At 32.5% G+C, this 25,878-nt stretch overlaps 1 long non-coding RNA gene across 2 annotated transcripts in view; it reads left to right on the top strand.

Annotated features, from left to right (window-relative positions):
- The first annotated feature begins 466 nt into the window (after positions 1 to 466).
- LOC121121950 (uncharacterized) overlaps positions 467 to 25,878 on the top strand; it is a 40,438-nt gene continuing 15,026 nt past the window's right edge. The window contains exons 1-6 of one of the 2 annotated variants that reach the window (XR_011781394.1): positions 467 to 748; positions 806 to 1,066; positions 1,138 to 1,378; positions 1,454 to 1,611; positions 1,686 to 2,078; positions 2,136 to 2,494. This is a non-coding gene — a long non-coding RNA (uncharacterized lncRNA). Of the gene's footprint in view, positions 749 to 805; positions 1,084 to 1,137; positions 1,379 to 1,453; positions 1,612 to 1,685; positions 2,079 to 2,135; positions 2,495 to 25,878 lie in introns of both variants that reach the window. The other variant, XR_011781393.1, reaches the window with a different exon arrangement.

The raw sequence follows: 25,878 nt of genomic DNA, 5'->3' as shown, positions 1-25,878 counted from the left end.
CTATATGACAATAAAAATATTATATTGCTCTTAAATAAATTTGTGAAGCTAAGGAAGTAAGAAATAAGACAATATTTATTTTAATATAATTAAAAGTTATATTGAAATATTATTAGTCATCACCCCTCAATTTACGACTGACAAAATATACATTAACATGTTATCATTATGTGTACTATCTTGTATTTTTTTAAAATAATAATATCATTTATTTTACAACAATAATCATCAACTTACATAAATACTCATGGATTTCTCAACTACAGAAATTCATGATATACTCCACTACGACCTATCTTAAACCCTCATTAAATTATTATTAATATATTAGTCACAATAATCTAATCATTACCAATACTCATGAGTCATGAATGAATAAGAATAAGATAATAGAAAAAAGAACAAAACAAAAAAATGAGAGGAAAAAAAGAAGAAGAACTGGTAGATCCAAAGAGGATCTCGAGCCAGTTATAAAAAAGAAGATGCTTATATACATTATTATTCCTTTACTATTCCCAAACGATCTCATCAAAAACACGAAAAATTCTTATGTGAATCTTCCAAACCCTAGGCATATCTGACCCGAAAGACCTTGCACCATACGTTATTAAGATCACCTTCGATATGATTGTTTCAATCTTAAATCCATTCTTGGCCCTTGGATTGGTGGCCACCGGACAATCGGATTTTTTTGGCTCAATCCCGTACGCATCCCGGTTCATTCCAATAAATCACAGTCATTACTTGAGTAACGTATTTTTAGTAATAGAATAGATGCCCTGAATTTTCCCTCTCATTTTTACAGAAGGAGCATCCGTCTTTCCACCGGCGTTTTTTTTCCTGATTTATTCACAAATAGGGACGATGTTGCCATTCGGTACCGAAACCACTTCTCCTTCAGATTCATGAAGGGCTTCGCTTAAAGACTCTGTGACTATTTATCAAGTCTTCGTTGATTGGGAGCTCCAGCCTTTGATAGCGGTTCTAGACCAAAATATTTGGAGATGAGACTTCCTTTTCATCAAATTGCGACGGGAAATTGGGATTTTAACGCTTCTAAAAGCATGTAAAATGGAGCTGGGGGTCCATTCTATATATGAAGTGTTCCTATTTTTACTGACGCTATTATATTTTCAGAAAATGAAATTTTGAGGTTGGTTGATGTCCTAGCAATCTGGGCTTGTCCAATGGTAGTCAGATAATGTTTTTTAAATAGGACATCCCTGAACATATCCTGGAGTTAAAATTTATTGCTTCATTTTGGTCCTACTTTTCGAGTGGAAGCCCATGAGCTTGAAATTTGTCCCCCATAAATGTTCAGCGTTCTCACATATTTTAATAGTTCGTTTGGTCCCATAGCTATTCTATTTTCAAAGAGGTATGCATTCAACCGATTGAATTCGTGTTTTTTTCGTATTGCCCAGAAATCGTTACTAACTCTAATTCTTTTCAGTCACGTGAGATTCAAGCTTTCCCATACCCTTTCAATATTCAAGGAATTCCTCATGTATCTTGTATACCTCTGAAGCAGTAAACACGAGAATGGAGTATACCTTATTAGATGGTTAGTTTTAGGAAGTATATTTTGGTTCCACGCAATGATTCTTAAAGGTATGATTAGTTGGAAATTGTCGAAGTAGTGACTATTTTATTCAGTAAATCTTCAGTATTATTTTTCTATTTAGATTTATAGTGGATACTTCACCATTTTTCGAAATATACATGCCTAGAAGAGTTGTATGAGGTTTTATAATCATATCTTGGAATTTTGTTTTTAACCATGGAGTCCAATGAAGTTATAACCTGAGTCTTTTCTATATTTATTTGGAGTCCATATTCGACCTCAAATTCTTTTAATATGGTCAATATTCCTGTTAATTACCTGAGTATATAATGGAAAGGTCGTCAGCGTATAAGAGAGACAACAGAACCTTGTCCCAAACGATTGTAGTGTCTCTTAACACATATCTTGCGTGCCCGATTCCATAACGGATTTATTCCCATGTTAAACAAGGATGGTAAAGTCACGTTTCCTTGTTTACAGCCCCTTGAGATATCAAATTCTCCATGTAGACCAGGTACATTTAATTTGGACTTGGAATTTCCTTATGTAATTTTTTTTATCAAATCCGTAGGAGCTTTGTACTGTTGGAGTTGTTTTATAAGGAACTCGTGAGATATGGAGTCGAAGGATTTTTCGAAATTAAACTGTAAGATAGCGAAATCATCTCCCTTTTGTGTTATGGTATCTATGGCGTCTTGGATAGAACGAGGAATGTCTTCCGCGTATTTTCCTTTCATAAGCCCTTTTTACTCAATTGGTTTGTTGAATTCCAACGTTTCCTCCAGTCGGTTGTTCAGGAGACCGTGAGAATTTTGTATGTCGTGTTGAGCAACGTAATGGCCCTTTAGTTTGATATATTAGGAATATCTTTTCCTTTTTTTAAGAATATAAGGTAAGAAATTCTGTATTATTAAAATTTGGTACTTCCATGTTTTTGATGATTTCTTTACACACTAATTCTTGAAGCGGAGCAAGCTTCCTAATAAATTTCTTACAAAATTCAAACGGCTAGCCTGATATTTAAGGGGACTTTTATTTTTTTAAATAGTATTTTTATATTAGAGCTAAATTCTTCCACAGAAATGGGATTTTCATTACTATCTTGTAATTAAATTTGATGCAATAAATTGCCTAAAATAGAATTTGACAACAACGTATATGATTCCTAATATTGTATTTGATGTAGATTTTTTATTTACCTATACTGAGTGGTCCATTCAAATCTGAACACTGAATTCTAAACTTAAACAATATATAATTTATTAATTAACAATAGAATTTCAACAAAATTAATACTATAATTAGCTCTCTTAATAATTAATGTAGCCGCCTTTAGCAGCAATAATGACTTCCAGGCGGTAGCAGGAGTCCTGCCACCCACTGCGGATGTAGTCCTCTATCATGGCGTGCTAGTGCTGGTTGACAGCGGCCTTGAGGGCCTCGTTATTTCTATGACGGACACTGCAGGCCTTCCCCTCGACATCCATCCAAAAGGTATAGTCGAGGGGGTTAGCATCAGGGCTGTAGGGGGTATAAAAGTTTCAAAAAAGAACTCAAAAGACTCATTTGAAAGAATCCTACAACGAAGGAGTTAAGTTTCATTCATTTTGGTGTCAAAAGTAGCCTCTCCACCATCATAAGGCTTTTTTTATTCATTTTTTTATAGCTCTCTGGACAGTTTGATTAGAAATCTCTATATCTCTTGCATGGACCCTCATGGACATGAAAGAATTGGCCTGTCCTATTTTCTTTTACTCCTCAGGGCCCAGTTTGCCTCTTTACAGAACCCTTCTTCATCTCCAACGTTTTGAACTTGTTGACGGCGTAGGCGGTGGTCCTGGAAACACTCAACTTCTAGGAGTCAGCGAATAGAAATTCGTTAACCACGTTCAAGTGTTATTTTCTCTATTTTTACATAGGCTAGAGAGCTCGGATTTGTTTTCTTTTGTAATTAATTGTTGACACTTTCATTATCGAAATATGAATGAATTTTGAATGCTGATTTTTCATGAATTATTGCATTTTTAAGTGTTCAGAATTTGATGAACCACCCGATATATACGCTTTATGTAGCCTTGTTGACACAAAATTCATTTTTTGACCTACTAATCAGCTTGTAGTGGGATCTAATGTTTTTTTTGATTTTTTTTTTTTCTAACCTCAAAACATTATTTCATTTTCGGTAACCATTGCTATAATAGTGGCCTCAACTATAAGAAAATAGTTTCCAATAACTAAAGTGATATTTGGCAACTATTTTCTAATCTTTCACCTATGATTTTTCAAGTCAAGAAAGGCAGCTTTGGGACACGTATCGGTTTTTGATACTTTCTCTTCTACGAAATATATATATATTTATTGATTAATCATTTATAAACTATATTAAATTATTCTATCATTTTTAATTTTATAATCTATCTAAATTATTATTTATTTCAATCACTTAACTGTGAATTAATCTTTAAAATTGAATAAAAATTATGGTAGATAAAACAATACAAGAGGGAAGGGAAAAAACAACTAGCAGACCCAACTGGGATCAGCCAGCCAGATCACTGATTATCATTAAGGACAATCCAAATACACATTTTTGTTTGGAGGGATAGGTAGTGGAAGTTTCATAAATTTTACGACGTTTTGTTTGTGTCAGTTAAAAAAGTAAAGCTAAGGGACTTTATCAACCTCCCAAAAAATTGCAATATGCAAGTACTTGAAGATTGTAAATTTATTAATCTTTTTTTTTTGTCATCGGTGGTCCATTATTTTTTATGACTTAATGACACAGGCACCATCAACTACAATACTAATTTAGTACTACTTGGGTTTATATAGGCGAGCAACCCAATACCCCAATAGTATCGAACCACAATACGTTTACTTACTCCACCAATAAGATTTGAAAGTTATACTCATGGTAAATACACTAATTCTTTAATTAGGGGAAGAAATAGCAACGAGCAACGTTTAATGAAATAACTCCAGAGTTCATTAGTTTTAAATTCAAGAGAGAAACATGTTGCAATCCAGGGTGATTTATAATCTATATAGGTATATGTTCGGTATACAATACACAACTGATACAATGGGCATAGTTGACTAAAATGCAGTTTATTTCATTTTAAAACCATTACACTCTTGTTTATTTATCGTATACTATTTTTCAATTTGCGGTTTCTTTTTGTACTTTTCTTTAATAATTAATGCAAATTTCAATTTATGAATAAAAAAGAGTATGATCAAGAAGAAAGGCTCTATACGATTACAAAGGAATTGAAATTATATTTATGTATGTAGATTATTTATATCAAACCCTAATTCTGTCCGAAGATATATAAGAAATGTGCATAGTAAATATTCAATGGATCTTTAAAAAAACAAAAAAACAATTCAAATCATGGCCAAAAAATAAAGATACCCTATCTTTTAATATAAAGTTTATAGGAAAATAAATTTGTCCATTTATTTGAGCTTCGTTAATATCAGCGAGTGTTATACTAGCAACTTACATTTGAGTAATTATTTATTTGGGCCAGCTTATTTTCAGCGTCATTCATTTCAGCGACATTTTCATATAGTTAACAATATAAGATGGATAACTTCATTCTTAAAAGTCATAACTCCCAGAGTGGTCTTTCGAATCAAATGAAAGAAATCTAGGAGTCCAAGCAACTGAGGCTCTTATCGGATTTTGTCTCAACTCCGTATGCTTCTGTGGAGTGATTCATTTACCAAACTTATTGAGTGGGATGTCATTCAAAAACTTCGAAAGATAGGTACTTGTGGAGTAGGATCTTCATAAAATTTTATTATTATTTTTTATTATTCTCCCATCATTTTGTTAACAAATATTGCGATAGTAAACCTTTGATTCATGATCCATTTAAGAAACGACTTCAAGGGAGTTGGTACGGATAGTTTTGGGCACTCCTTTATAAGTCTGTTCATTGATTTAAGAATATTCAGCATTCCTAAAGGAAAAAATAAAATATTAATAGTCCCTGTAGTCTATGGCTACCCTTGGTTTACTATATGAAAATGTCACTCAAAAGAAGCTCTTAGAATAAATACTAGCTCAAATGAATGCTGCTAAGATAACACTTGCTGAAATTAATGTTGTTCTAATGAATGAACACTGAAAATAACAATATTATAATTTTATATAAATAATTATTTGTAAATCCTTAATCCTTCGTAACTTCCCTTCAAATCCTAACATGAGTACTTCATAACGTGTTTTTTTTTCACATAAAGACTTTATTCGTTTGGAGAAGTTACATATAAAAATAAACATTTTAGTTTGTAATGAAATCCCTAAACAAGAGTCAAACAACAATTAATTAGCACGGTGAGTCAAAAGATAATAAAAATACTCTAAGAATTTATCACATTTCATAAAAATCTTCAATAAAATTAGTAAAATAATCTAGTAGAAAACAAATGAATAAAAATTATCAAAATAAATTAAATGACTCAAAAAAGTAGGATGTATACAAAAATCACAACATTTAAGCATTGGATGCACAAAACTCACTAACTGTCTGGATGCGTATTAGACGGTGAAGAAATGTCATATTATCTTTCGAACCATATCGGTAGTACCGTATCAAATCTCCTGTGTACTTCCACGTTAGATTAAAATAATCCATAATTTTTATGGCAAAGACAGAGTATCTCGGAGTTGTCCAAATAAGAATAGCTCTAAATTCTTCATTTCCGATAGAGTCGTCTTCTGTCAGCCTCTCTCCTATCCTACTTCTAAAGCTCGAGAGAGCTAATTCTATACCTTAACAACGTTCAAATTGATATTTCAGTAGTATAAAACTTTATTTGCCTATAGTAGTTATTATTCATTATGCAGATAAGTAAAAATGCGCGGTTTTTAAGGTGTACAATTTTAAATGTACAATTTCCTTGTAGAAGTTAAAAGTAGGGGTTCGTTTTTAGGGCGTACAAGAAATAACTCCTGTTCTCATTTTGATTTATCTTAACATATATTATTATAGGCATCATTGGACAAATAAAATACTTTTTGAGTATTTTTCCCCCGTGAATTCATAATCAGAAATCTAAGTTGTAGAAAAGAATAGGAAGTTTTTTTAAACTTTAAAGGACATATTCAGAGGCATCCGGCAAACTATGCACCAGAGCAAAATATTATTTGAAATTGTAGTACAAAAAATTATTCTTTTTGTGACTGACTAAAAAAATTTCTAAAATATAACTATCAAAATTCTTTTCTCCCCAAATATTAAATATACATTGTTTTTGCCGAAAATTTAATTTTTTTGTAAATAATAATAATATTTATATGAAATTTTTTTTTCCAAAATATTTGTATTTGAAATTTTTTTCCAAAAATTTTTTGTGAATGGCAATGCAATTTTGAAATTTCTTTTTCAAAAAACTGAATATTTGAAATTGAATTTTTACAAAAAAAAAATAATTTTTCCTATTTTTTGTCCGAAAAATATAATTTTTGAAATTTAATTTTCTATATTTTTTTTTCAAAAGATAACAAATCCATACTCGACAAACGATAATTCACAACTGAACCAGCCAAGCGCAATTCTGTTAAAAAAAGTTTGTATTTTTACACATTTACAATCTGTTATTATATCCGATATGATGCTTAATTAACATGGTATACTTAGATAAAGAAAAGGAAGCGGGGAATATGAAATTGTTTTTTCACCAACCTAATATTACAAGGATATTTCAGTTACCCTGGTGGATAAACACCCCAGAAAGTAACGGAAAAGTAAGTTGAATATCCATTTACCACACACATGAAAATAGATACACATATACTATGTACATAAGTAAAGTGAAAAAAGAGGGACTCCACAGTTAAAAATAAAGTAAATACAGATATATATAAATTAATAACATGGACTTGAAAGTTTCATGAGAATTGTGTAAAAAAAAAAATAAAGGGAAAAAAAAAAAATTAACTTTTCCTCCTTATCGTAGAAATACAAAGTGAATATTTACCAGTATATTTTTGAAAGTAATTCATTTTTTTCTGTGTATTAATCATTTATTCCTTTGTAAGAAAGAATTGAAGGAAGCAAGGAAGGAGGGTGTAACTCAACAGGGTCACTTATTTGATCTATAATAGTTAACTATATAAAAACACTTAATATATTAATGGAACACTGATAAAGGAATGGTAAATACAAATATTTTTAAATTCAGACTCTTTCAATGATATAAGAAGCTATTAAATAAAACCTAGATTCCATGGTTCATTGTAGGAAGTGTATAATTATCTTTCTTGCGGTAAATGTTGCTTTTGTTTTGAGTATAATAATTATTATCATTCAATCTTTAAGTGAGTATTGTTGAGTTGTTGTGTATGACTTTATAGCAATTAGAGTATAGAGATCCGGTGAGAAGTGTTTGTATAAGAAAATCTTCAAGGCATATCTCAACCTTCTTTCATGAACAAAAAGGTTCAAACAGTGTTTATTTAGTGAGAAAAGACTTGATTAAATGTATTTGTAAACATATATTTTTTTCCAGACGAAGAATAGACAAAACAGAAAAAATCCTGTGTCGTCTGACTAAAGCAAAAAAATAATCTTTTTGGCAAAATTTACATAGATAACACAAAATGTGACGAAACGACGATGAGAAGAATTGAAAAACAGATTATATTAAACTACAGGGTGGTCAATAGAAATCTGAACACTAACTAATTCAATAATTCATGAAGGTTGAGTGATTGATATCAATTCATATTTCGATACTTAAAAGCATGAACAATTAGTTATGTACAAGTCGAGATAATGACACTTGTACGTGATGGACGAAATTCAATTCGCTCACTCCGAGCAGTTGGTGTCTACAGGACCTCTACGCCGTCAGCAAGTCCGAAATGAAAAAAGGGCTCTGTCAAAAAGGCCAAACTATCTGGAGGAGTAAGGAAAACAGTTTCACAGAAAACTGGTTTCACACCAAACTGTCCAGAGAAATGGGTGGAAAGAGCTTTGTAAGGGCGAAGAGACCACTTGTGATACCAACAATGAAAGAAATCCATCTCTTCTGTCGCAAGACTATTTTGAATGACCTCAAGAAGGGGAAGGGTAAACAGGTCATCATCTTCAGTGCTGAAAAGATCTGAACCGTCGACCCCGTGAGGAACAGACAGAATGATAGGTACTTAACATTGGAGACATTGAGACAAATAGGAAGTTAATACCACAAAGCAACCTGCCTACTCCATGTCCTTGGGCTTTCCGTCCTCTGACAGGAAAACAGCCCATCTGGCTTGGTTCCCGGCTGGGTACAGGGAGACGGGATCCGACTACTGCCTTGGAGATAACTTTTTATCGTTGGTGTAAGCAAGCTATTCTGATGGAGATCTAGTTTTCCAGTAGGATGGTGCGCCAACACACACCTAAAAAAAGCACAATAATGCTTGGCCAACAACATTCCTTTCTGGCCCAAACACTTTTGATCCTTCTACAGCCCTTATCCCAACTTTTCTACTGCACCTTTTGCTTGCATCTGGCCTGCATTGTTCTTCATTCAAAAACTGAGGCTCTCAAAGCCATTTTCAGCCTGCACTAAGACAGAGGACTACATCTGCAGATGGTGCCAGGCCTTCCACATCGAAGCCATCATTCCCTCTAAGGGGGGTTACATTAATGATTAAGAGAGCTCAGAAACACATTTATAGTATTAATTTTGTTGAAATTCTATCGTTAATTAATAAATAATATCCTGTTAATGATTATAATTCTAAGTGTTAAGAATTTAATGGACCACTCGGTATTCGTACAAACTATTAAGCTATTTTTATTTAGTAATACTCACAGCATAGTATGTAATAATTCAAGTTGGGTAGATCAATGTTAAGTACACTAATGAGAGGCTCATTCCCCAAAATTAAGATAATGTTATGAGTATATATTTTTTTATCTTGAGCATAGTATTAATGATCAATGACAATTTATTTACATTATCAGGTTTAAAAAAAAGAGGACATTTGTTTAATAGAGAAATAAATTAATGTCAGACATTACATTTTAAGATCCATTATATTTATCACAAAAGGTTATGATTACGTTGGAAAACAAAATCGACTCCTCATATTTTAAAGTGCATTCAATAAAATCACTTAATCTGTATATAAAAACAAAAAATATTCAATTAGTTAGTTAAATGCTTCAAAATTGAACATTTTTATAGTATATCTGTACTATAAAGAATATATAAAATGACTACAATTTTCTTGAGGATAATTTATTTCACAATATCGTGTAAGCAGTTGCTAGGAGATTTATGCTATACTTACAGATCTATATATTTTTCCTTAATATTTTCCTCTGTTTTTCAATTTTGCACAGTCTATACATACATAATAACATTTGGAACAGTCTTGGTGAATTGGGATAGAGACTCAGTGTCATTAATTATTTAGTATAAATGTATTTAACCTTGTAAGTTCCAAATTGCTAGTAAATTATAACTTCCAAAAAGTTTAAGAATCAAAATAATTTTAAAATATTTAAAAACACAATTGGATCCTTATTTATTGGCGAGTACCCGTTTTTACTAGGGTATTTTTTCTATATCGATCACAATTGACTGTTAATTTGGAATCTTTCCCCTTTTGAATAAATACTTCGGTACAAAATGTATGAATGAAGCAAAAAAAGTAGTTTGCAGTTTTTGTGACAAGATATGCTTACGATAACGCTACAAATTGTTTCCTATTCGTATTTTCATTCATCACCATGGTATTTTTACCTATGGAATTCTAAACCAATCCAAGGGAGGAGGAGTTTACTGGGGAGTAGGCAGGGGGCGAAAGGTTTGTATCCCTGCCAAAAAAAAGGAATTTTTTGAAAAATGATTCTTGTGTAAAAAAATCTTTTTAAGGATTTCATTTTAAAAAAAATTATTGCTTTTAGCGAATTTTAAACCCCCCCCAAATAAGAAAATGACTTTTATAATATTGATGGCAACATAATCATACAACTTTTCATTATAAGGCGGGTTACCCCATCAATCGTGCGTATACACGTCTAAGTTTATATATTTATTACGGATTATGTGGAAAATCGGGGAAATTAAAAATGAATTGTTTAACAATCAAATTACCTACAATCTTCTTTCTTCACGATGTAAATGAACGTAAAATGACCAGTCAATTGGAAATTTTATAGACTGTCTGGGCATTTTCCACATTTTCTGTTCTAACGGTCATTTTTGATTGATTTTACTGCTATTATCTATTTTACTCTTAAATTCTATCTTTTTTGCTAGTGACATATGCTATCTAAGTCCTGGAGTGTAATACTAATCTTTAATTTATGACATACGTAGAGACTTGATTTGCTAACTACTTATTTTTCAACATAATTCTACAAGTAGTTATATCTCAACAAAGCTTTGACCTATCCTTTGATACCTATTCTGTAGTGTGTAAGTTCCTTCCTATTGTTTCTTATTATAATTTTTAAGTTTAATTATGATCCTCTCCCCCCGCCCCTCCTTAATAACAATAGTTTTAGGCCTTTTGAAACAAAATGCATGACTGACTTTTATATCAATGAATATCATCCGAGCCATGAGTGGCGACTTCCTGCATGCATAACCCATACATGCTTGACACAATTAAAATCCGTGACTCTGCATCTTTTTGTGTATTATTTATATACAATATACATACATCATGTTATTCGGTCTCAATCCTTTTAGGAACAACAAATCAGCATTGATAATATGAAAGTATAAAATACAAAGATTATAATGACACACGTAGTTTGACAGCGTGATATATGTATCAATGACGTGGCAAAAAGGAGTCAAAATGAATGAAATAGTGGTCTAACTAAATTGTACATACCTTGGCCTATCATTGACTCATTCGTTTACTTAAATAAACCTACGCTCCAGGTGCAGTGAATGACATTTTCCATATATCCTCTTCCGACAGGTGAAGATATTTTAACAACTCTTTTAAAGTACTTCAATGATCGACAAATTGTCTTATTATTTAGTCATCATCTGTTTTCTATCGTTTAAATAGTATGTATTTTTCACAAAATAAAGGAAAACGTCTACGTCTTTAATACAGAACATACCTGTGATATTTTTATTTATCAAAGGTGAATACTCAATTACCATTACCTATCAAAAATTATCATAATACCGTCCATTAAAAATATATGCTTCTTGAATATTCCTACATTTAGTCATAATAAGCATCTCAGATGATTGCTGAAGACTCGATTATAAAATAAGACCAAATCATGTAGTAGTTAGGCATGTCTTCCCAAGTGAACAATTATTCTTCATTTACAGAGTAGTTAATTGTTCACAGTAGAAGAGGAGCTTATTTGACTTGAGGCAATCAACATTTAGAACAGTGATAAGGGATGAAGGGGCTATAAAAATCAACAGTTCATAAATAAATGCATAATATATCCTCATGTTTGTGAGATTTCGTCTATTGAGAAATACGAGGGTTGTTTGAAAATTTATGGTGCAGAGTCCCCATAACGATTTTTCCCCCGACGGATCTAAAGTTTTATAACAGCATTTTTTTCATATTTTTATTTAGGAAAATACATTTATTAATTACCGGTTGGGAATCACTAATAACACTGTTCAACAAAATCATACTTTTTTTTAAAGTACCAGACCAGTATATCCTCAACTTGGTAGAGTTTGATCTCCTAATTCCAAGCTTCGCATTATTATTCTTCTGCTAGCCTCGTGGCCTTCAGAAAAAGGCCATACATTTTTTTCTAATCTGGTTATTTTTTAGGTTCAAAGCTTTATTAAAGATAGAGATTAATTATGCAAAAATATTTTAAAGCCTAATGTTGAAAAATTCAAAACTATTTTTAAAATGTCGGTATCATGCTTATAACTCGAGTTATGATTGTTTAATTTGAAAATAGGCGCTTTTTATTCAGAGGCTCATAGCTTCAAGACGAATAAATTAAAAAGTTTAAAACTATCTCATTTGATAGCTGAAAGTCTGAACATTAATTCTAAGCCTTAGAGTAGTTGCTCAACTTTTAATTCAAAACAAGTATTTACGATGGAGGAGACCCGGAGGAACACCATCATCAAACTGACTTCCGCGGGAACATTCCAGCGTACATTAAGGAGATGCTTCAGTATCCAAAGAGCACAATCCACAACATCTACAACCGCTGGAAGGAGGAGGGGCTGCAGTATATAAGATAAAAGTTCAACATTCCTGGAGTAATAAAAAACACAGTCCCAGATTCCTCGTAGGCCTGAAACGGTTTGTGAGTGCATTTACTGAGACTCCCATTAAAGTTCTTACAAACAAGTGCTACGTAAGCCGTGGAACAGTCTCGAGAGCCATAAGTACTCACCTGAGAATGAAATCATACCGCTTCTACAAAAGACAAATCCTTACAGACGAAATGAAGGCCACTCCGGCTGCCCACGGAAGAAAATTGTTGAACGATTTGAAGTTTCATGGTAACCGAATCATCTTTTATTGACATGAGAAACAATGGACTGTCAACAGATTCTACAGCATCCAGTGCTACAGTACCATTTTGGGACTCAAAACCTGGTTTTCTAACTTACGCGATGGATTACTTCTTTCTGATAAAGTTAGAGATGAAGGTATCTGCCAATTTACACAACATCATCAACTCTGTGAAGATCTTCATCATCTACAGGGTGTCCACAATAAATTGGAACTATCTTAAAATTCAACCTGCCTGATAAAAATGGAATTTGGAATGTATTTGTTAATATGAAAAAGTTAGACATGATATTAAACAATACATTTATTCAACCTGTCCTCCCTCAGCAGCCACCATCTTCTCCATCCTGCCCCTAAAGGATTTGCATGCCTTGATGACTTCCGTGGAATCAACAGCATTCCACTCCCTCGTAATGGAGCCCTTCAGGGCCGCGATGCTCTTGTGGCTAACATTTCACACCTCCCTCTCCAACTTCCCCTACCAGTAGTAATCACAAGGATTGAGGTCGGGTGAGTTGGAGGGCCAGGTGTTGCGATCCCAGAAAGTGATGTCGTGGGAGTTGAAGAGGTTAGTGGTCCTCATGGCGATGTGTACGGGCGCTGAGTCTTGATGGAATATGAACTCCCTCCCAGCGGCCGTATCCTTTATCCAGGGGATAATGAACTCCTCCATAACTTCGCAGCACCTTATCGCGTTAACCCTTTCCTTGGGATTGAAGAAGAAAAGAGGCATCACATCACCGGTGCTGCAGATGACACCCAGGGTAATCACGGAGGCCGGGAACTTTGTGTTGAAGACCGCAGGGACCTCTTCGCGCTCCTTGGTAAGCCACTTGTCATTCTGTACGTTGTAGCGCTTCTGTCGACAGTCCAGTTCTTCTCGTCGGAGAAGAAGATGATTCTTCCTCCATGGCTCTTGAGGTTATTGAGGAGACGCTTACCGTTGGTGAGCCTGGTGGCCTTCATGGATGCCGTGATGATGTGTTGTTTGGTCATTCTGTATGACCTGTACCCGAGGTCCTCATTCACAGCCTTGGAGACCAGCTGCTTGCTCACTCCACGGTTTTTGGGCAACCTGGACAAGGAAGTCCCCGGCGAAGCCTTGATGGACTTCCGGAGGCCTTCAAGGAAGTGGGGAGTGCGGGTTCGGTCACTTCTCATGTTGTGGGCCTTGTGGCAGACCTTCCCCTCAACCTCCCAGGCATTGAAGACCCGGTACACTGTGGTCTTGGGGTAGTTAAGAAGCTTGTAGATAGCAAAGGGTTTGTGTCCTTCGCGAGCCAATTCGAGGATGGCGTCTCTCCTTGCTTGTTCCATGATGACTATTGTTTGTTGTCAAAACAATTGTGGTGGAAGTTATAGTGTATTGTTCACGCAACCTTTTATATTAGTATGATTTAACCCCGAATATCCACATTATGGATCTGGATGAAGTTTAAAGTAGTTCCAATTTATCGTGGACACCCTGTATAACTGGGACAAAAAAGTATCCTCTGCGGATGTGGTCAAGCCCTGCAAATCATTTATAACATCGTATCGAGAAAAAAACATTTAATGATTTTGTTCTTTTGTATTAATAAAAATTTTAGTGCCTTTGGTTCCCTTATTGACAAAGTTAATAATCCTGTAGAGAAAAACGCGTGCAAGGAGAAGGGGAGGAGGATAATGACTTATGGTATCATTGTTTAAAATACAGATGTGAGTATCAACTGCCTACTTTTTATGATTTTTGAGGGTATAACGAAAGTATTTATTAGCCAAATGTTTAATAAAGATATACTAGGTATAATTGACTGAGACGTTTTTTATCCGTTACAGTAGATTTGAAAACGTCACGCTCCATGAAATTGTAATTCATTATGAACCATATTCTCAGAATAATAACTAATGGAACGACAAAGTATAGTATTTCGAAATATATTTGAAATTCCAAGTTTAAAAAAGAAGGCTTTAATTAAATATAATCTACTTAATAAAAAGTATACCATCATACATTTATGTTAAATATGCAAAATTAAACAATTGGAATCATATAACTAATAACAATAAATTTACAGTATATTGAGATAATAGATTGATCCAAATAATATTTTCTTGATCTGGCATGAATTCAGTTAAATATGTCATAACTTGCATAAGTTGCTAAACACAAGCCAGACGTGAAGTTTAATCAAAACGATCATCACCCTTTTTTCCTAATATGGAAATACAATTGTGCACAGGATAGATATCTATGAGATCTAAATAACTATTAATAAGAAAGGAAATTGTAAAATTATAAAATTAGACAATAAATATACTAATAAAAAAAATGTTAGAATTAAATCCATCGTAAAGATTTAGTGCAAAAAATAATTATGTAGTAATGCCCGGCGATATAACTCCTTATTAAGGGCATCAAGAAGGACCCCCCGTTATTTATGCTTGTATAACAGTATACTATTATCATGAAGGATACGCACAATTGCTAATTATAATGCTACACCATATACATAATGTGACCATTTAAGCAGTTTTTTTGCCTTTTATAAGTTTTTGGAACACCTTTCTTTTCTTGGAGCTTATCAACCATAGTTAATCCTTAAGTGATAAAAAAGTAATATTTATTGACTATGTAATATTGGAAAACCTAATGGTCATACCCAAGTCTTTAAGTGAAGAAATTAATGCCAGAAAAACTAGTTGCAAACCATCCAAAGCTACTACCCCCGTTGTTGTGACCATTTAAGCACTTGTTTTTGCCATTTAATGAGTTGTGTATCATAATTCTTGATAATTTTAGCCAAAATATAATCATATTTTATGATTTAATTTAAAAAAAAAATGAATACTTACTGTAGATGGTACAAAATTCAGAGTTCCATTTCGTAATTTGGTGTGGATGCCTCTAATTATGATGAAAATTATCTTGACTTCACAATTTACAATGGGGGTATTTCTATAAATGACATCATTACCAACATCCTCCATTAATTTAATGATGGTTCCTCGGGAAGGGAAGAATTTACCCGTGTATTTCTCCATAAATTTTTGAACGTGATTAGCAATGGATAAGGTTATATTACATGCAAGAAGCATATTTGTGAGATCAAAGTTTATGTGTGACTTGATGTATTCATCTAACTTGATTTTATAAATGAATATCCAAACTCTTGATATGAGATGAGGATAATGAGTGGCGTGTAATTCTAGACTGGGGACTAAAGCGACATTTATATCGACAAATCGGACAAGCCGTTTCTCATGCGGTCAGTATTTTCCAAATTCCTGGGCCTCCATTTTCAGAAATTCAGATCGAAACCGACGTTATTTCAGGCATTTTATTCAGTTCTCTATCGACTGTGAGCATATAATATTATATTAATATTGAATAATAAAGGGGGGAATGATAACGTTCTTGATACAAGATGTATGTTATTTAATCAATGATGCCATAAGTATTTCTTCCCTTCTCCTCGCATGCTTTTGTATTCTTACCAAAATTATCAACCTTAATTAGTTATTGATCAGGATGCAGTTAAAGATGGTACACATTTACCTGAACGATCCTGTATAACAATATATAGGGAATTTCTCATTTTCTTGACTTATGATAAGATTGCTTGTGTGTTGAGTCACTACACATAATATACTTCAAAATTATGCAGATCTTTTATGAGAAATGCATTTGGACATTCAATATATCTTCTGTTTTAATTAATGGAGTTGAATGGGTGAGTGGAAGAGATACCTACTTATGTACACTTTTATGATGATATTTCTTTCCTGTGAAGAGATAATATATTAGGTGCAATTTCTTCATAGTTGTGTAGGTATGCATTTTATGTACGATACATATAAATTGGATTGCGTGAAATTTGATAGTTTAGTTAGGGTCTAGTGTAACTGTACCTACATAATATGTAGGATGTATGTAAAAATAGGTATAAAAGTCATTTTTACTTACCCGTCGAGATTTGGAAACTATGGTAGATTATTAATATTTACTATTAATTCATGCTAAAAAAATGAGCCAAAAACTGTAGAAAGTATTTGTATAAAGAAATTGTTTATTAATGTACGATCAGTTATATGTAATGACCTTTTTCTTGTATACATTTCAACCTTATTTAAATAGGGGTGTGTCCTTCATTGCCCATACTAATTAGGGGTGGGCTAAAGACAATTTTTGATTTAACAATATAGAAAATACCTCGCAAAGAAATCTTCAGTCTTACTCTCCTTCGTTCATGAGCATACTCACACGTAATTAGTCAATACTTATATCACTTCCTTATAACGTGTTATGTCCTCGAGAATAAGAATAATTAGATTTTGGGAAAAGTAAATTAATATGTTGGGATGACTGATGAGTACTTTAGTCTCAAGAAGGCTTACTAATAAAAACAAACAAAATTAAATTTAGCATATAACATATCCTGAAAAACCAAGAAATTATGATTTCAAATAATTTATTACTAAAATAACTAAACTATAGTTAATAGTTATTTATTAATACTAGAATTAGAATATATTCAGTATTCTTCTTTCTATACTTGTGACTCAAATCTATCTATTTTTATTAATACACGAATACATTATAGTTTATAGCTAGAGTTGTTATTATAGAAATAATAGCCAAATAATGCCCCTGGCGTAGAAAAAAAGTAAATTATGACCAATAAATTTTTCACCTGTTTATTATTTCGTGCTCTTTTCGCTCTTGGTTTAAAGCTTAACCCACAGCAGCCTTCCCTTCCTTGTTGTTTAAATATTCATTGGACATACATAAGAGACCAATGAAAAAACGCTTTTGTTATACAAGTACACACCTGCAATATTTCATTCATTATTAATTTTTAGATCAGAAATATTTAGATGACTTAAATCTGAGTACTATATTTAGTGCACCCTGTAAAAACTTTCAACTATATATGGACTCGCCTGCAATATTTGATTAATCTGACTACATTCTTTTATCACAATATCGTGCACGGAAAACTACCCTTGGAAGATTGCCCTGGAGATAATTTTCCAGTTAGGAAAATTTCCCGTATTTTGTTCAAACTTCAAAATATTTCTTAGCCCTCAGTTTATGCGGGGTACTTAGGGGTACCCCTGGATCCTTAAAATCACCGCCAATTCATCCAAAAAATAATTTTCTTTTTTGCTTGGAACTATTTTTTCGTATTAAAGGGGTTGTTTGGATTTATTGGATGAATTGGTGGTGGTTTTTATCAATCCCACAATTCCCTCGAACCAATCCTGAGGAGGAAAGGTATTCGACCATATTGTAAGAGGCCCTAAGCTGTTTATTCTTCTTTCTCTTTACCAATCCTGCCGTTCTATTTCCTAGAAGATTGGATTGGAAAAATCGATTCATATATTGAAACCGAAAAAAAATAAAAAAATGTTCTATATTTTGAGACATAAAAATCGTTACTCGGATTGAAAAGATTTAATCTCAGTCTACGGTTGAGCTAGCTGTTTGGTACGATATATCTATCCCAATCGGTCTGAAAAAATTACTTAATACAGATCCAAAATATTGGGATTCGATTCTCGGCCAAATCTCAACAGTCGGTCTGAAAATATTACTACTCGACTGCCCGATCTTCTATGACTCTATTTAAGCAATGAGCTTTTATTAAATGCTCTTTGATTGACATTTTGTATATTTTAGCTTTTGAGTATAAATAATCTTTATTCTCTCGAATACATTAAGTTGATGGAATCTGTTTCAAATCATTTTATTCCTCTTATAAATAAAGAACAGATAATAATAACAAATCATTATTCTAATTTTGTATTTGAATAAACGAAGCGTAAATATAATAAATTTTATTGAATTAAGTAATTCAATATCTGTAAATAATTGTGGCAAATTCATCGTTGTTGAAGAAATATCAAAAAAATACTTACTTGATTTCAATGTATATATTACTACCAGCCTTGGAAAAGTTCTTACTTTTTCGAATCATTCAAGTGCTCATTCCTTTCCGTCTCTTTTTTTTATAAGCGAAAGGACGAAAATATAATCAGTGTTTATCAAAATAAATTGAGCAACGTAAAAAACATTTTCCGTCACACAAATAACCTCACTTACATCATTTCGTGCATGTTCAGTGCGAAACTCAAAATTTATAAAATCTTCAAACCCGTTTTCACTTCTGCATAATTTTATTTTGTGTCATTTTTTTGTCTAACTTTTGAAGCAATAGTTCAGAACAGCGTTCACTTGTCAACTTGTGCACAGAGGAGAACGTTCACCCTCTGCTGTTTTGCTTGTTGCTCGGACATTTGTGATTCCGTAACAATAAAACAAACATCAAATTGTAGCTATATGTCAGTTCTTTAGAATGGCGCCAATTACAAAATTTTCATGCTTTTAGAACTGAGGTTAGACGGCCTGGAACAGGATTTTAATTTTGAGTCCTCACTCTGCATATTTTTCTTCTTGCAAATATTTCGCCTTGTGAATCAATACAAGTTGTATACTATGGAGTAAAATTTAATTATACTCAACAAAAAAGTATTATTGTATCTGATTAAATTTGTCAAAAAATGATAATGTGGTTTTCGGTTCGTAACTTGGTTTTCGTTTTGGTCTAGGGGTCAAATATGTTTAGGAAAATAATTAGATAAACTTGCATAGCATGAACCTCTGAATCTTTATTTTCCATGTATTTTGATGTAGGGGGATGTTAATGCGAAGAGGGGTTATTGATGGCGGTAGAGCAAAAAAGCTGTGATTACAAAAAAATTGATTTACAATATTAAAAAAATGTGATTACAAGGTAGGAGCAATGAATAATTTGAAAATGTTCCAGTTACTAGGATAGAAGTACGTAATATTGAGATCGTATTATTGTACTTCATTATTGATGCCTTTATATTTGATCCTATACTCAGTATACTATTATTTTCAAATGCAAGCTAACTACTTAGGATAAATATTTAAACTTAAGTTAAATACGTGGAATTACAATAAAGTAAGATCTATAGGCTACAAATCAAATTATGTACCCTAAAACATCAAGCAAACACTTACAAGATGTCCAATAGTTATAAAACTGTATCAAAATATTTTTAGCATCAATAATCTTTTACTTCTTTAACTATTTAAACTAAAAGTCTCTGTGAGTCATGAAACCTATTTGTTTGCTGCTTCGAGAAAAGTTCAGGGTACGAAAAACTATTTGAAATATGTTTTTAATCAGTTCTCTACAATTTATTAACAGTTTGCCTGCTTCCTACAAATTATCTTCGCTGATTGCTAGATCTGGAAAGGCTTACACCATTGGGAAGTAAAAAAGATTATGTGCACAGTTATACATAAGTCATATGCCAAATTATGAAGTTTATACCTCTCACTAATAGCTCCGTTCAAAGAATTAACTCAAGGATTAAATGTCTGAAAACATAGAAGATAGATTGTAGCATTCTTAGTGGAACATAATTTAGATTGTAGTTAGAAGAGTCTATTTTACTAGAATATGTGCTTCTAGTTTATGTTTGTTTTTGTCAAAGATGAATAGTTGGTTCAAGAAATGATATTTCTAAGAAATCTTAAAATAAATACTAAAGGAGAGTTGGTATTTGATATCATATTATCATAATTTTTCCAAGAGAAAACATGCTTCATCAGTTTCTTGAAAAGTTGTACCTGGTGTACTTGAAGTGCTTTGTGCAATTCACAAGCAGCATCTGGTTACATTAAAATCTTAGTGGTCGACCTCACAAATCAATTAATAGTGTTATCAAAGCAGTAAATAAGATCCAGGCACATTCCCTCAATTCCAGACTGTTTCAACAGCTTGGCATTGGTAATGAAGAAGAGTTTTAACGTTTATTACTACTTACAGAAGTCACATGGTTATCAAAGGGAAACTTCCTGAAACTTTTTATTCTTTTTTCGACTCTAACACTAGGCCTTGTGATGATATAAAAAACATCAAGGATGACATTGCTTATTGTCAAATATATTTACAAAATTGAATGAAATTAATTTACAGTTGTAAGGAAATTATACCAATCATTTCTAAGTTAGATCATTTATCCTAACCTTCCTATCTAAGTGTAATTTATTCAAACTAAATTTAGCCTGCCATGAACTTTACCAGTTTTTCAGCCACTGAGAATAGGATAAAGAAAAAAAACATTGCTTCAAATGTATTGTTGTGCTCTCTTGGAAGAGTTGCAAATATACATGTCTGAAGGATATTAGGATCTTTCATAGGTAATAGTACCAGATTCGGTTGTCAATCCATTCTTAGAAGTCAGGAGTGAGGAAACAAGAGAGGTAGAGAAGAATTATTTTTTATCAAGAACGATGGGTACATTGTATAAGTTTCCAACACGACATACTTTATCTTTCTATCTTGAAATTGGAGACAATGACAATGGATAATTTAAATTCAATTATTGCAACCTTTTATTTAAGGAAATAACCTCGGAAAGCGAAGAATATATTATTGGATTACGAGGAGAGGGGTCTCAACTTTTTCGAGATATTTGGACAATTAGCACTTAGGAGGATCATGAAAGTAAATGGAATATAATGTGGAGGAGGTTATCTCTGGACTAAGGGATACGACTGCAGGAGATCACATCTAATTAAGTAAAACACTACAACTTTTTCTTGTATATACAATGAACCATTACAGCATAATTACAGGATGAGTGTAATTGGTATCATGATGAGGAATTTCTATGTCATCAAATATGACATGTAACAGAAAATTCATATAAACATACATAAATAGAAATATACATTACAAACTCTATCCTTCTCTAATCCTACATGGAAACTTATTCGAGCAATTATGATCGCTTGAGTCGAGATATATTCCTCTCCTTCTACTCAAATAGTGTATTCTTCATTTCACAGTTATTTCAGTATGATTGAAGGCCGCAATAATTGATCTTAGACTATCTGCTGTCTTTGTCTCCAATTTCGAGAAAGAAAGATAAAGTATGATGTGCAGGCAAACTTATACATTGCACCCAAAAACTACATTGAGCTACGCCCAAAGTTGAAGATATCATACCAAGATTTTTGGCTACAACAAAAAAGTATTTGACCTTTATCCAGTATTATGAAGTAAGGTGAGAATGTATTTGATTGCTTTTTCATCATCATATTTGATAGAAAGGGCCTTCAGTGTAATTGGCTTACTTTTTTTTTCAATTAAATGAACATGCTTAGAATTACGGAACGTGGGTATATATGTCTTCTTTTTAGTTTAAAACTGATATTGAGGAACTAATATTATATCCCTAAATCAAATACACCCATCCCATTATTCTCATTTTGGAAGGAAAACTCATATGTGTTTCTGCAGGGGCACGCTAGAAGTTTATATTGAAGCAAAAGGGGCACCAGTCTGAGAAATTTTGGGAAACCCTGGTCTAAGTGAACGTCATTTATAGATTTTCCGGCTCAGTTGCTCAGGCGTTCAAAAAAGAATGGAAATTATGAACGACGTTGATGTTCCTTTCAATGTCCAAATTGTATTTCTGTTGTTGGGAATCTAATTTCCTTACACGTCACTCATAATTAATTTAATTAAAAATTTTGACTTTTTTTGCCATAAAATTATATGTATATATATATATATATATACATATGTACGTGGTATTAAATTCTGATTTACTAAAAAGATAAGACGGAGAATATTTATTTACATCTGTCTTGTACCATTCTATCATTCATAAAACGGCCTTGAAATAGCATTTTTTTTAATGATGAAATTTGTCATTTGTCATATATTAAATTAAACTAATGAGATAACGTATATAAATATAAAGTATATATGTCCAGTTCTTCATAATGATGAATCAGGTATATTTACAATTGAATTTTCGATTTATAATAATAAGGGAATAATGTATGTATACATACAACTAGGGTTTTAATTTTTTTTTAAGTTCAAAAGAAACATAAAATCAAGGTATAATCACCATCGAGCATATTTTTTTTAAAATAACATTCTTTATTTGTACTATACAGAGCATACAACAATATGAAAAACCGGAGAAATTGTGAAAAACTACATAATAAACATTTTAGTTAAAATTTATTACTCCAGCGTATAATTTTTGTTAGTCATTCAAATTAAAATATAATAAATACAAAAAAAAAAACAATGCGATAATACATTTGTTGTTTTATTTTTAACTGCTTAAAATCTGTCTAAAACTAAAGGGTTTTACCGGAAGATATGTAATTTATTTTACTGCCATAGGGACGGTTCAACTTCTGGCACGACTTGTCAGCAGATATACGGCGCAATTTTTGCCGTAAAATTCAATAGGATTTTAAATTAGATCTGAAAACAATGTGAAACGTGAAAAATCTAAGCTCAAAGCAAAGTTTATCAACAAGAAAATAATGCCAGGGAGTAATTTGAATTTTTTACAGGAATTTGACTTCCTTTTAGTGTTTAAAATTTGAGATCCCTTCAGGTTTCGACTGGATAGAGGGCACCCTAGTAGTTATTCTTCATATCGAACAATCCCTATAGTTCAAGAATTGTACTTTATTATTGGAATTTTCGGAGAGAGGACTACATAAAGTTTTTCAGTATTGACTCAAGTCGAGTTCGATAAAAGGCAACAATCAAATAAAAGAAAATAAATTGGATAGATATCAATAGTCAATTAAAATCTGAACACTTTGAATATTAAACTTCAACAAGACGTAATTTATTAATTAACAATATAATTTCAACAAAATTAATTACCCCCCCCATAAACAGATGTGTCAGAGCTCTCTTAATCATTAATCTTGCCGCCATTAGCGATAATGATGGCTTCCAGGGGCGGTGGAAGACATGGCACCTGCCGCTCTTGACGTCCAAGTGTTGGCTAGCAGTGGCGTTAAGAGCCTTGGTGTTTGGATGACTGACACTGCATGCATTCTTTCGACATGTATCCAGAAGGTGTAGTCGAGGGGATTAGCATTAGTGGTATAAGGGGGCCAAAAAGAGTTTAAAAAAGTCTTGCATCGGAGGAGATGGGCTTCTTTTATTGCTGGTGCCAAAAGTGTAATATTTGTAGTCGAGAGGGTTGGCATCAAGGCTGCAGGGGGAACAATAGTGTAAAAAGAGAGTTCAAAATACTCATTCAAAATAGTCTTGCAAGGAAGGAAATGGGCTTCTTTTATTGTTGGTGTCAAAAGTGGCCTCTCTGCCCTCACAAGGTACGTTCCAACTCCTTTTTTAAAATCTCTGGACAGTGGTGTGAAACCCCGAGATCTCTTACATAGACTTAAGAGGAATGACCAGGCGCTTTTCTTTAACTCTTTCCGGGTCCAGTTTGGCCTTTCTTGACGGAGCTCTTTTTCCTCTCCAGAGTTTTGGACTTCCTAACGGCGTAGACGGTGGTACTGGAGACACTCAACTTCTTGGAGTACCCGACTGGAAATTTGTAGATCACGTGCAAGTGTCATTTTTTGGACTTGTATATAAGCTAGAGAGCTCAGGGTTGTTTTGTAATTGATTGGTATGCTTTTATTTAGCGAAAAATGAATTAATTTGAATTACTCAACCTTCATTAATTATTGAGTTAGTAAGTGTTCAGATTTCAATGGACCACCCGATAAGATTTTAGATCAACAATTAAGTCAGTTTGACTAGACTTCAAAAACTAGGAGCTAATGAGACTTAAGAAACCAAAATATAGAAATAATTTTAGAGGAGATTAGTGTAAACTTGAGTTTTGATTATAATAGTTTATTTGAGTTTTTCAAATAATATTTCGAGTAATTTTCATTAAATTGTCAAATTTAGTTAAGTCAAGTTTTTCCAATCCTAAAATATTTGCTACAATTCTAAGTATGTATGTTATATCTGATGCAAAAATAACATAGGTATATAACACTCTTGGCACGAAATTGAGCCTAATGAGTGCTCAATTATTTTTTATATTGAATTTGTAGGGTCGACCTTTTTTCCTAATACATTTTTTTATAAAGGTGTAATGAAAGTGTTTTAATTTATGACTTTTTTTTTTTTTGAAAAAGTTGGTTAGAAGCATCATTTGAATGCATTTCTCTCTATACATAAATATATATATATATTTGCAACTCCTTGTATTCAAATTTTCATTGAATGAAAGAATTTTTTTTGCACGATTTATTTCCTTTTTTAAATGTGTGTATTTATGCAAATATATTAGCAAATATTGGGTTTGTGAGATGCATAGCATATGGGATATATTTTTTAATAATGAATGTTCAGTTGTGTTGTATAAAATAATTTTGTATAGTTTTGCAATTATAGCTTTGTTACATTTGGTGTGGTTCTATTGGATAGAATTGATATTTGTATTTTATGAACAATTATTATCAAACGATTGTTCGTGGCATTTGAATGCCTGTAAATGTCATGACTTTGAGTGCTCAATTTTGTCGAAAATATGTCTTGTAATGTAGCTTTAATTTACTTTTTGTTTTCATTTAGTTGTAAAAACAAATTGCTGAATAAGTTCAAGTCTTGCAAAATATTTAGTGTCCATAAGTACATAAAAGTAAAGTATTTTTCTACAGAGACTATAATCATCTATCTCAATGGTACTTCCGCTCATAACAACATCTACTTCTATTGTTTTTTTTTGGTTCCAGAACACTTTGCCAAAAAATATATACAGGGTGGACAAGGTAAATCTGGAATAACTTTAACGGCTAATTTGAGACTTGTATAAGAGATGGAGATAACATTTTTTTGTTCATTTAAAAGTCATATTAAATGTAAAATGATTATTTATAATGCAAGCCTTCCTTCTTGATCTCGATCTCTACACGGCGCCTGAATACCTTGCATACCCTTGCTACCTCGTCTGGATCCAG

This window comes from Lepeophtheirus salmonis, chromosome 1, assembly GCF_016086655.4.
Source record: "Lepeophtheirus salmonis chromosome 1, UVic_Lsal_1.4, whole genome shotgun sequence".
Taxonomy (NCBI): Eukaryota; Metazoa; Arthropoda; class Copepoda; order Siphonostomatoida; family Caligidae; genus Lepeophtheirus; species Lepeophtheirus salmonis.
The sequence above is the reverse complement of the archived record's forward strand: the minus strand, read 5'-3'. Positions and strand labels throughout refer to the sequence as shown.